The sequence below is a fragment of the Tamandua tetradactyla genome, chromosome 3 (assembly GCF_023851605.1).
Source record: "Tamandua tetradactyla isolate mTamTet1 chromosome 3, mTamTet1.pri, whole genome shotgun sequence".
Taxonomy (NCBI): domain Eukaryota; kingdom Metazoa; phylum Chordata; class Mammalia; order Pilosa; family Myrmecophagidae; genus Tamandua; species Tamandua tetradactyla.
Window position 1 is genome coordinate 148145250 of NC_135329.1, and position 13633 is coordinate 148158882.

At 34.9% G+C, this 13633-nt stretch overlaps 1 protein-coding gene across 10 annotated transcripts in view; it reads right to left on the reverse strand.

Annotated features, from left to right (window-relative positions):
- Window positions 1-13633, reverse strand: part of LNPK (lunapark, ER junction formation factor) — a 174876-nt gene that overhangs the window by 105769 nt on the left and 55474 nt on the right. For 6 of the 10 annotated variants that reach the window (XM_077154232.1, XM_077154223.1, XM_077154229.1 and 3 more), the window contains exon 2: window positions 9242-9313. The exons of the other annotated variants lie outside the window; for them this stretch is intronic. The gene's annotated coding sequence lies outside the window, so the exon portion shown is untranslated. The remainder of the gene's footprint in view (window positions 1-9241; window positions 9314-13633) is intronic. 10 annotated transcript variants of the gene reach the window in all.

Genomic DNA, 13633 nt, shown 5'->3' on the forward strand with positions numbered 1-13633 from the left:
ACATGTCATGTACAAAGAAGTCCCAATTAGATTAAGTGACAATTTCCCAAAATAAACCATAGAGGTAAGGAGGCAGTTAGTTGAAATATTTAAAGTACTGAGAGAAAACATTTGCCAACTAAGAACTTTATATCCAGTGAGACTTTCTTTCAAAAATGATGGAGAGATTAAGACACTCGAGATAAACAAAAGTTGAGGGAGTATAATACCACTAGACCTGCCCTAAAAGTAATGCTAAAGGGAGTTTTTCAGACTTAAAGGAAAGGACACTAGGCAGTGGATCAAAGCAGCACAAAGAAATAAATAAAGACTTCCAGTAAAGTTAATCATTTGAGTAGTTATAAATGCCCATACTTTTGTGGGTTTTAGTATGTAACTGTACTTCTTACTTCTCATAAGTGCTAAAATGAAAATACATCAAAAGTAATGATAAATCTTTGGTTTCTGACATATAATATACAAAGATAAAATTTGTAAAAGTATAAAAAAAAGATAGGGGATGGAGGAGTATAGGAACAATGTATGTATATGCTATTGAAAATAAGTTGGTGTCAATAAAAAAATGACATATATTTAGAATGTTAAATTTTAAACCCATGGTAACCACAAAGAAAATACATAGAAAGTATATCCAGAAATAAATGAGAAGGGATTCAATATGGTACAATTCAAAAAATCAAATAAATATGGAAGTTGGCATTAACAGAAGAATTGATGGTCAGAAAGATAGAAGATTCATGAACACTAAATAGCAAAATAGTAGAAAAAAGCCCTGAATTATCCGTAATTACTTTAAATGTAACTCTTTAGTCAAAAGGCAGAGATTAGAAGAATGGATTTTTTTAAAAAAAGCACCCCAACTATATGCTGTTTACAAGAGACTCAACTTAAACTTAAAGACATAAGCAGGTTGAAAGTGAAAGTATGTGAAAATAAATACCCATGCAAGTAGTAACTAAAAAAGATCTGGAGTAGGTATACTAATATCAAGTAGAATAGACTTTAAGTCAAAAACTTTTATGAGAGACAAAGAAGGGCACTAGATACAAAAAGGGATCATTCAATAAGAAAACATAACAATTTTTACTATAAATGCAGAGTCCCAAACAGCAGAGACCCAAAATATATGAAGCAAATAAAGAGAGATTTGAAGGGAAACAGAAGGTTCTACATTCGTAGTAGATTTCAATATACCACTTTCAATAATGGACAGAATATATAGGCTGAAGATCAACAAGGAAATAGATTATTTCAACAAACCAATAACTAGTAAGGAGATTGAATTAGTAATCAAAAATCTCTCAACAAAGAAAAGCCTAGGACCAAACGGCTTTACAGGAGAATTTTACCAACACTCCAAGAATTAACAGCAATTCTGCTTGAACTCTGCATGAGCTACATGATCATCTCAATTGATGTAGAAAAGGCATTTGACAAAATTCAGCACTGCTTCTTGTTAAAAACACTTAGAAAAACAGGAACAGAAGGAAGCTTCCTCAACATGATAAAAGGCATATATGAAAAATCCACAGCTAACATCATACTCAATAGTGAAAGCCTGAAAACTTTCCATCTAAGATCAAGAGCACAACAAGGATGTCTATTGTCGCCACAGTTATTTAACAATGTACTGGAAGTTCTAACCAGAGCAATAAGGCAAGAAAAAGAAATTAAAGGCATCCAAATTATAAAAGAAGATGTAAACTTTTTCCTATTTGCAGATGACATGATCCTTTGTAGAGAAAATCCTGAAGGAAAAAAAATACAACAAAGTTCTTAGAGTTAGTAAATGAATTCAGCAAAGTGGCAGGGTTCAAGATCAATATGCAAAAATCAACAGTGTTTCTATACACTAGTAATGAATCTGAAGAAGAAATTGAGGGGGGAAAATCCACTTACAATATGAACTAAGAATCAAATATCTAGGAATAAATCTAACCAAGGATGTAAAGGACTTGTACATGAAAATCTACAAAATATTGTTAAAAGAAATCAGGGAACACCTAAATAAGTGGAAATAAATTCCATGCTCATGGATTGGAAGAATAAATATTGTTAAGGTGTCAATTCTAACCAAAGCAATCTACAGACTCACTGGAAACCCAATCAAAATTCCAACAGTCTCCCTTACAGAAATGGAAAACTCAATTATCAGATTTGTATGGAAGGGTAAGGGGCCCCAAATAGCCAAAGTCATCCTGAAAAAAAAGAAGAATGAATTTGGAAGGCTCACATGTCCCAATATTAAAACTTACTACAAAGCCATAATAAACAAAATAGCATGGTAGTGGCACAAGGACAGACATAGACAAATGGAATTGGTTTGAGAGTGCAGAATCAACTCTTACATTTATGACTGTTCTAATTTGCTAGCTGCCAGAAAGCGATATACCAGAAACAGAATGGCTTTTAAAAGGGGGAATTTAGTAAGTTGCTAGTTTACAGTTCTAAGGTCGAGAAAATGTCCAATTAAAGCAAGTCTATAAAAATGTCCAAATTTAGGCACCAACAATAGGTTAGGTCATTCAAGAAAGGCTGATTAAGTTCAGGGTTTCTTTCTCAACTGGAAAAGCACATGGCAAACAAGATAAGGTCTGCTAGCTTTCTCTCCAGGCTTCCTGTTTCATGAAGCTTCCACAGGGACATGTTCCTTCTTCATCTCCAAATGTCTCTGGCAGAGCTCTCTGCTTCCTGACTCTCGTCATTCTGTCGTCATTCTCTGCTGTCAGAATCTCAAGACTTTTCCAAAATGTTTTCTCTTTTAAAGGATTCCAGTAAAGTAATCAAGACCCACCTGGAATGGGTGGAGTTACATCTCCATCTAATCAAGTTTAATACTCACAAATGGGTGAGTCACATCTCCATGGAGATTAGTCAAGTTTCCAAGCTAAAGTACTGAATAGGGATTAAAAGAAATGGTTGCTCCCACAACCATTTATTAGGATTAAAATATGACTTTTCTAGAGTACATAAATCCTTTCAAACCAGCACAATGACCAACCGATTTTTTAAAACTTTTTATTGTATTATAACATATATAAAAGCAGAGAAAGTAAAAAGCAATAATTTTCAAAGCACACTTCAGCAAGTAGTTACAAAACAAATTCTAGAGTTTGTTATAAGTTACCAATCCATCATCTCAGATATTTCCTTCTAGCTGCTCCAAAACACTGGAGGCTAGAAAAAATATTAATATAGTGATTCAGTTAAACAGATTTAACTCATTTGTTACATCCCATTTTCTCTGTTTTACCTCCTCCTTCTCTTTTAATATTTTAGGGATCTTTAGGGAGTGCCTGTTCTGACTTTTTCATGTTGAGAAGAGGTGTCCACACTGAAGTATAGGGGGATGTAATTAATTGATAATCCTGGATAGGCGGCCTTTATGGGAATTATATGTTCCAGGAAGGCAAACCTAGTGCATGAAACCTTTAAGCAGTCTCAGTTCGAACCCTAGGTGCTTTTTTTTTCTTCCTTATACAAGGATGTTCATAGAAACTATTTATAATAGCCCCAAATCAGAAACAGCCTAGGTATTTAACAGTAGAATGAGTAAACTGTGTGATAGGTATACAATGGAAAACCGCTCAGCAATAAAAATGAATGAATTACCATGTATAACATGGATTAATCTAAAAAACATTATGCTGAGTGAAGGGAACCACATAAAAGGATGCCTGCCACATGACTCCATTATATGAAGTTTGGAAACAGACAAAAACTAAGCCACGTGGGTCAGAACAGGAATTGACTCTAGGGAGGTGGGTGTGGGAACTGACTGGGGAAGGGACATTAGGGAAGTTCCTAGGGTGATGGAAAATTCCACGTCTTCACAGGGGTTGGGGTTACAGGAGACATCTGTTAATAGTCAGTGAATGTGTACTGAAGATTTGTGCATTTTAGGTGGGCAATGATGGTTCAATGGCAGAGTCCTCGCCTGGCTTGCCTGAGACCCGGGTTCAATTCCTGTGCCTGCCCATGTAAAAAAAAAAAATGTGTGCATTTCGTTTTAAGTAAATTTTATATGAAAAATACAATTCATTCTACCAGTTAACTTCTACTATTCCTCTTTCTTCTTTATTTTTGTCTTCTGATTATAAAAACAATCCACACTTGTAAAAAAAAATTCAAACATTACAAAACTACATGGAAAAGGCTCCTGTAACCCATAATCCAATGACCACTTCCAAACCCTGCCAACAATAACCTCTAATAATATACATTCCTCCAGAATTTTTCCTAAGTCTATATAAACATTTATATCACTGACAAAATGAATTAATAAAATGGATACCATTTGACCACTTGTTTTTTTAATTTAATATTTTATTTAATATCTTTTTCTATGTTAGATATATATTCTTACTTCATATTCTTTAATGATTATATAGTTAGTGGTCCAAAAAGTAATTTTTGCCATATTGAAAGACACATGATATTTCCCAATTTTTCACTTTTTACAAAAGTAATACTATGATCATCCTTATATATAATATATGTATATTTTCACCAACTTATAAAATGATTTATAGAAAATTTCCTGTAAGCGAATTTGCTGAATCAAAGGGAAAGAATATCTTAAATTCTATTTTATTGAGTGTAGTTCAAAAACAAGAGAAAAATCAATTAACTGATTTTAAGATATCAAACAGCTGCTTATAATTTAACCAATCAAAAGAAAGAGGAACCCAAAAAGAACTCTGGACTTAATTCTGAACAAGAAGGAAGAACTGGTTCCTGATGTGAAAAAATGGAAACTTAAGGAAGAAGTAACATCCTGGATTCCATGAATAAAAAGGGATTTGTGTGGGCAGGGTAAGTAAAAAATGAGCCCTGAGCTTAGAAAAGTAAATTTCAAAAATCTGAAAAAATTATACATATAATTCCATAGACAGTGGAGCTAAAAAGAATACGGCTTATGCTGGATATAGGCTTACAAGAGAAAATTCTAACTAAATGAATTATTTTTAAAAATGCGAAAAGGAAAGGCTAAAGAAATTCCAGCGATTATAACTGGTATTCTCCAATGAGCTCCAGTATAAATTATTGCATACAAAATTGAGTACATAGGGTGCATGAATAGTTTAGTGGTTAGAATGCCCAACTTCCATGGGGGAGACCCAGGTTCGATTCCCGGACCATGCACCCCCCAAAAAAATTGATTATATAGTTATGAATTAATACCAAAAACTGACATGAAACTGTGAGAACAGATAAGGAAGGCAGAAGTTCAAAATGAGCTGAGGTTATGCTTGTAATCATTTTAGCAGAGTACCTAAGTAAGAGGAACATTTCAAACACAGGCAACTATTTACAACTAAAATAGTATGATAGATAGTAACTGGAAAGGATTTACGGAATGGGATGGTTACCATATTTTTGCATTGAGTCTTAGTTCAAAAACCAAAGACAAATCCTTAAAATTCAGAATGAAAAAAAGCAAATATATAGCCTTTTTTATAGATAATTACAGCTTAAACTGTCTTGTGGTGAATTATTACAGCAACACAGTATGCCAGAGTGTGATGGCTCTCGCCACAGGTTTGTTTAACTATGAATCATGAGAAAATTCTCTTCACAAATTCAGCCACATTTAGAATCTTCTCCAAATGCTTCTCACTTTGCTGTGTAACTTTAAGAACACATAGCCGCAGGAAATTGTTTCCAACTCTGAAAACACCAGCTAACTTTAGAAATGCAGAATTGATGAAAATGGGGAATAGATACTTATGAAAGAGCCTGGGAAAACAAACAACTGCTTCACATTGTTCACCAGATTTGCCAGATCTTAAACCTTTGTCTAATTCCATAAAAGCAGAGTTAGTATCCAGTTCCTGCTCGTCATAGCCAGCATCTGCCAGGAAAGACTTAGTTGGATTTGGCGCCATGGCCCAAATAGTTCTTTGCCTAACCTATTCATAAAGATTGCAAACCCTGCCCCAGCAGCGCCATTTTCTCCCCAACCTTCCTTCTGCAGATTTTTCTGCCATGCTCCCTAAGTGTTCTTAAGAGACAACAGGAGTGATGTTGATTGGGGTTTAGCAAACTCTGACAATTATCATTATCTAAATGAAATTGCATTAGAACAACCTACAGAATAGCCTCTTGATTTCATTTTATCTCTCTCGACCACTGATGTCTTATTTTATTACACTTCTTTTCTCCCTTTTGGACAGGAAGGCATTGTCCCATAGTGCCAGGGACAGACTTATCCCTGGGAGTCATGCCCCAATCAGCTGATTTTTGACAGGGGTGCTAAGTCCACTCAGTGGGGAAAGAATGGTCTCCTTAATAAATGGTGCTAGGGAAGTTGGATGTCCATGGGCAAAAGAATGAACAGGGACCCGTCCCTCACAACTTATACAAAAATCAACTCAAAATGGATCAAAGACCTAAACACAACAGCCAGAATTATAAAACTCCTAGAAGAAAACATGCGGAAGCATCTTCAGAACCTTGTATTAGGCAATGGTTTCTTGGACCTTACTCTAAAAGTTTAAGCAACAAAAGAAAATATAGATAACTGGAACCTCATGAAAATTTAAAACTTTTGTGCATCAAAGGACTTCATATTGTAAGTAAAAAGACAACATACACAATGGGAGAAAATATTTGGAAACCACATATCCAGTAAGGGTTTAATATCCAAAATATATAAAGAAATCCTACATCTCAACAACAAAAAGACAGCCCAATTAAAAAATAGGTGAAAGTCTTGAATAGATATTTCTCCAAAGAAGATATACAAATGGTCAAAAAGCATAAGAAAAAATGTTTGACATCATTAGCCAATTAAGGAATCCAAATCTAAACACAAAGAGACACAATTTCACACGGAATAAAATGACTACAATTAAAGAATGGAAACTTACAGGTGTTGAAGATGTAGATAAATAGTAAATTCATTCATTGGTGGAAATATAAAATGGTGCAGTCACTGTGGAAGTCAATTTGGCAGTTCCTCAGAAAATTAAGCATAGAATTTTCATATGATCTGGCAATCCCACTTCTAGGTATATACTCAAAAGAATTAAAGCAGAGACTCAAAAAATATTTGTATGCCAACATTCATAGCAGCATTATTCCCAATTTCCAGAAGATGAAATCAACCCATGTGCCCATCAGCCAATGAATGAATAAACAAAATGTAGTATATATATACACAATGGAATATTATTCAACTTTAAAAAGTTTTGATACATGCCACAACATGAATGAACCTTGAAGACATCATTGAGTGAATAAGCCAGACACAAAAGGACAAATATTGTATGATCTCATTGATATAAAATAATTAGAATAAGCAAATTCATAAAGTCAGAAACCAGAATATAGTTTACCAGAGGCCAGGGTAGGGGTAGGGAATGGGGAGTTAATGCTTAAATTGCAGAGATTCTTTTGTGGGTAATGGAAAAATTTTGTGAATGGATGATGGTGATGGTAACACAATATTATGCATGTAATTATATATGCACTGAATTATATGTTAGAATGTGTTTTAAAGAGAGAAATATTTAGGTTGCATATATTGCTGGAATAAAGATGAAAAAAACATATACAAAGGACTACACAACACAGTGAACCCCAGAATAAGCCATGTATATAGCTAATAGATTGAGTATTAAAATGTTCTTTCATCAGTTGCAGCAAATGTAACATGCCAATACATGCTATGGGATCTCTGTGTTTTATGCATGATTTTCTATAAACCTACGATTTCTCAAATAAAAATAAAAGTAAAAATTAGAAAAGTTTATGTCTTTAAAAAAAAATACATGAGGATCTCCTGGCATACTGGCTGGCCCCTCCCACCCCCATCAACAACAGCTCAGTACAGAGCTGGCCCTCACTCCCAGTACAAATCCCTGGTCCTATTTCCAGAGGGAGTAGAATAATGGCCATGCATAGGCTGGGAACATGTATGCCTGGCCCAATCTGTCTGGTGGTGGCCTGAGTGACACTCTGTCTCAAGTTTGCCCTGAATCGAGCACTCCTACAGAATGCTGCGGGAGGACAGTCCACTCATGCTGCCTGGTCCAAGAGTTCCTTGTTGTAGGTACTGGCACCTACAAGTGCAGGATAGTGCCCAGAATAGTGAGAAAATTGTTTCCTAGAGAAGAGGAACATTCATCTCCCTGTAAATGGGGGAATATCTACGGCCACATGTGCATGCCGAAGAAAGAGGTATGCACAGAAATTATCAGGGAGGCCCCTACGCTTTTCTTGGAGCTATTCTCTAAATTCATTCACAGATAAGCCCTAGAGAAGAGCACTTGCACAGGCCAATCTGCAAAGACTGGAAATGGTATTTTCTTTTTGCTTTCTTCTTCAGCTTTTTTTTTTTAATTTATTTGTCAGTTCCTGGCATTCAAGGAAAGCTCTGTCAAGACACTAGCTGGATACAAGCTTAAAGAACAGCACCTCAGAGTCTAAATTCCAGCAATAACATATTAAAATATCAAAATGCCCAGGTTTCAATAAAAGGTTACAAAACTTACAAAGAAACAAGAAATGATGGTTAATTGTTTTAAACCGAAATAATAAATCCAGTATATAATAATTTTTAAAATTCAGTAATCAATATAAATAATATTTTAATTCAATTTTTAAAAAAATAATGCAAAAAATCTATGATAAACAAAATATTAAACTTTAAATAAAGGCAGAAAATCTTTGATTTTTCCTTTATCTCAGGCTTCTAATATGGCTTGGCACCAATACTGGTGATCAAAACTTTACAGAAGAATTTGAAAGATTATTTCCCTGTATAATTATTTCATAGTAAATTTAAATTATTCTTTTTATTCTCAAATGTATGCCATCTTTTTACACCTCCAGTATTAATTTTTCTGCCATTATGGCTTGATCCAAAACAAAGATCAAATTATCTTCCTTAAAAATATTTTTTGTGCTAATAAAATTAGTTTACTGTTTTAGAACTCTTTTAACAATTTCTATTAGAACTTCACTCTGGAATGATCTACTCATACATTCCATTTTTATCTACAGAGAAGCAATATAAAATCTCATCCTCAACCTTTTACAAAATGGCTCATTTTAGAGTATTTCAGAGGTCTTGTACTTCCTTTAGGATTTCTACCTATACACCAATAAGTTGTTCTTATTTTTCAGGTATCTTATTTAGTTAAGTTTATTAATGACTGGTTCTCTGAAACTCTGAGGTAAGATGCTTTGAATGTTCTACTTTAGTATGCTCTTTAATGAGTACACTCATACATACTGTTGGTGGCAGTATACATTTATATTGAGTTCTCATCTGCCATGCTGGAGACCTGGGTTCAATTCCTGGTGCCTGCCCATGCAAAATAATAATAATAATAATGATTAAATGTGAACTATGCATCAAAATAAGATATAAATTTTTTTAAGTTGTTTTTCCTTTCTTATCTTTCTTCTAGGTGAAAGAGCACAGAGTCCCTGGCTTCAGGAACTCACCCATTAAGGGTAAGAAGAAAAGAATGATAATTTGTGATCTTTACACAAGCAATATTTTAATAGTGTTCTCAGATGTGTTTTAACATTTCAGATGTCAATTATAACCCATACAGAGAGCGTGAGCAGAGTCTAAAAAGGTTCAGAATTGTACACTTTGAAATTGAAGATAATTTTTTATTAAGTGTAAATGAATCCTCAAACTAAGGATGGATGAGTTGTTTTAATAGTCACAATATTCACCTTTTCAAATTATTTGGTTTATGTTTTGAACCATTTACACATTCAAAAGTTGCAAAACGGTTTGCAATGAAAATTAAATCTCCATCTCACCCCGTCGTAAGGCCTCACAGCTCCCCTCCCTGAAGGCAACCATTATTGTCAGTTCTTGGGTATTGTTTCAAATACATTTTGTGCATATACGTTTTTTTTTTACACAAAGAATAATTCATCCTATATACTGTTCTGCGTATAGCTTAAGAATTAATCTCATTCTTTTTAGTGGCTACATCATATTTGATTGAAAGGATGCAGCATTCTTCAACTAGTCTCTATCTCTTTCTGTGTCAATAAACATCTACAGCAAAAAAAATTCCTAGAGGTAGAATTGCTGGGTTAAAGGATATGTGCAATTATAGTTTTGATAGATACTGCCAAATTGCCCTCTGTAGAAGTTGTACTAAATTACATTTCCATTGCAATACACCTCTTTCCCCACCCTGGAAAACACAGTGTATGAACAAATTTTTTTATTGTTAGATATCTGATAGATTTTTTTAAAAGGATATCTCTTGTAGCTTTAACTTGCTTTTCTAATTGTGTGTGAAGTTGAACATCACTTCATGTGTTTAAGAGCAACAGTTACTTTCAAGCTCCACTATATGAAGAATAGTTGATGATTTCCTTCTAACTCGGCCTAAATTTTCCCCCTCAATGAAAAAACCCTCCTACTGATAGTAAATTAACAGCACCTGCCATTACAAAAGCACCATCTTAGAGTAGAAAAGCAGGGTTTGTTTTCTTTTCTGGGAGAATTCAAAAATTCATCTTTGGACTTGTAGCAAACATGTAAAGTACTAAAATTATTTTTAATAAAAAGTTGGAAATCCCCCAAGTACATAAATCCTCAATTTTAACTGTTTTTCACAGTACCATGCTAAAATGCAAAATATGCATGTTACTCATCTAAAGGACATATTTACCTCAAAACAAAAACTGTGATGCTATTCAGTAATAAAAAAGCAAGCTTCTAAAACTTAGTAAATCTCTCTTCCAATCAATGCTTGTCTTTGAGGACTTTCTAACATAATTCTTGTAATTCTTAATTCATAATTTATAAAGTATAAATTTAATTGCATTACCCATAAATAGCATTGCTATATTACTGCTAGTATTGCAACGTAAGTAAATATTATAAATGAATATCAATGATAGTTTTTTATTTCTAATCTGTGGAATTTCACTGTGAACATTAAATCATTACCCTTTCATCAATGCTATAAAAGTTAATCTTACTAAGGGGGGCCACGGTGGCTCAGCAGGCAGATATCTCGCCTGCCATGCCGGAGACTCGGGTTCATTTCGCCGTGCCCATGCAAAAAAGAAAAGTTAATCTTACTAAATAAAATACAATATTTGAAATGTATCGAATTTCTTAGGATTTTTCTAGTTAGTCTGTAGCAGTCATATGGAAATCACTTAGTATCTCAGAGTTTTAAGTGAAAAATATCATTAATAATATCAGTATTTGGGGAGGTTAGTCTTTCTGCGCCCTATCTCCCCCCACCCCACCAGACTCACCCAGAGAAATATCTCTCTCACGTTATAGATAAGAGATGCCAACTAATCAGCTGGGCTGGTCAGTGGAGTGAAACACATCCCCGCCAAGTCCCCTAGATACTCTACACAGTGGCACAGACTTCTGGAATTGAAAGGGAGAGAGCTCAAGGAATCATTTAATCCAGACCTCTCTCTTCCTGCAAGACTCTGTCCGAAGTGTCTAAGACAAATAGTTTGTCCTTAAAATTCACCAGGGACAGAGATTCTACAATATTACTCTGGAGCCTTTTCTAATGTTTAATCACTATTACTGTCAGGTCAGTTTAAGCTCTTTCCTGCTCGTTTTTCCTCTGCAGACGTGGAAAACAATTGGTCGGCAATCTCTTTGTAATCACCTTTCCAACACACAAAGAAAAGACCAAGATGCCCTTCACCCTTGTTTTTTTAAGATTATATCATTTATCATCTATTTGCTTTAATACATCAATATTTTATCTCACTAATCATTTGGATTACTTTTCATTAAACTCTTTCCATTTGTTCTATTTCACTCCAAACATGGTATGATAATAAGTTCCTTAGGTGTAATGTGTTTTTTTTAATTATCACCATTGGTTATTTATTAAATGAACTGTTGAATCATGACACTTTTAATGGAATTATGGGTAAATTAAATTACAAGGAAAGCATGGCTTTCATGTTCAAAGAAGATATTTAGCTAGAGTATTTTGCCAACGTCATAACTTCAGAATTGATTATTGCGTGGCAAGGTAACTATACTTTCATCTATTCTCTACATAAATATTTACCAAATATTTTGTGTCAGCAAGACAAGATTAGCAAATTCTCTGCTCTCACATAATGTATATTCTAATAGAATCAACTATAAACTATTTTAAAATAACTTTACAATATAACATAATAATGTTATGATAAGAATAAAGCAGCTTGTATTAATTAGACAAAGGCTAAGCTGCTGTGATAAAGAGACCCAACAATAAGTCAGTGATTTAAAGAAATGGTTTGTCTCTCTCTTATCTAACAGCCCAAAGTGAAGGTTCTGGATCTTTAAGAAGCTCGGCTCCATGAAGTCATTCAGGGACCCAGGTCCTCCTATCACATTGCATCACTATCTCTTATGCCATTGTCATTATCCTTATAGTCATTATTTCTAGTCATTATCATTCTAGTATAAGTTGCCTGAGATCCAGCCAGCAGAGAGAAGAAAACACTATGGGTAAGGCTATCCTAGGGTATTGGACCAGAAATGGTACACATCACTTCTTCTCCATTCCTCTGGAGAGAACTCAGTCACATGAGCATACTTGATTGCAAGGGACAGTGGGAAATACAGCCTAAGTGTGCCCAGGAAAAAAGAGGAGAATGGACATAGTGAGGAAGGAAGGGTGGACGCAAAAGGTGTTACAAACCCTATTGATGTTTCTCCCCAACTCCCTCAGATCCTATTTTACCTCTTTGTAACTTTCCACTTTAGAGTGCTTTGGCTTCCAACAGCAACTACTGGTTCTTCAGAAGATGCCCTTGGGACATTGGATATCACTTTGCCATCACTGGAAAATACCTAGGAATTTACTTCCCCCAGTACATTCCACCACCCCACCCCAACCCAGGGAGAATGAAGTTGTCAAGATAGCTTTGACATAAAACAAGCTCTAGCATCCCGTGTGGGCACAGGGTAAAGCTACCCTCCATGGAAATTGGCCTGAGAGTCATCCTTTCTTGGCTCTCTCCTTTCTACTGCCCTGCTTCCCCCCGTCCCCGTACTGGTTCTCCACAGGAGCACCTCCTTAATAAATCACTTGCACATTAATACTCATCTGACAATCTGCTGCAAGAAACCCAAGACAGTATACAGGGCCAGAGTGGATGGAAGTTGCTGGGCCATGTGTAGCAGCTTCACACGAAAGCAATTTTTGAACAATAAAAACACTAAAATCTGTATTTTTGTTGTCTTGATGGGATCACATTCATAAGTGCAAATGCATTCAGCTTCTGTGATGTGATTCTCCTCAACCTGTTCAAAAAGTGAGTACATCTGTTTTATTCCATATTATCAAATTAAGCTTTGTGAAAGTAAGATCTTCTAATTGGGTCTTTAAAGTGAGGGAAATACAGTCAAGTGAATGGAGAGAATAGGCAACAAAAGTGCTTAGCAATACTCAGTACTGCGTAACCAAACATAGAGCTAGAACATTTCAGAACAAAGGAAATCATAGATTTTAGAGTAACTAAAGCACCAAGAGTGACATCATTCAGATGCTTTGAGATTTTATTATCATGCATGATTGTTTTGGACAAGAATACTGGGTAACAAGCCATGAGGGAAACAGGGCAGGATTTGGGCTTGGGCGACTCCAGAAAGAGCAACTGGCAAAAGAAT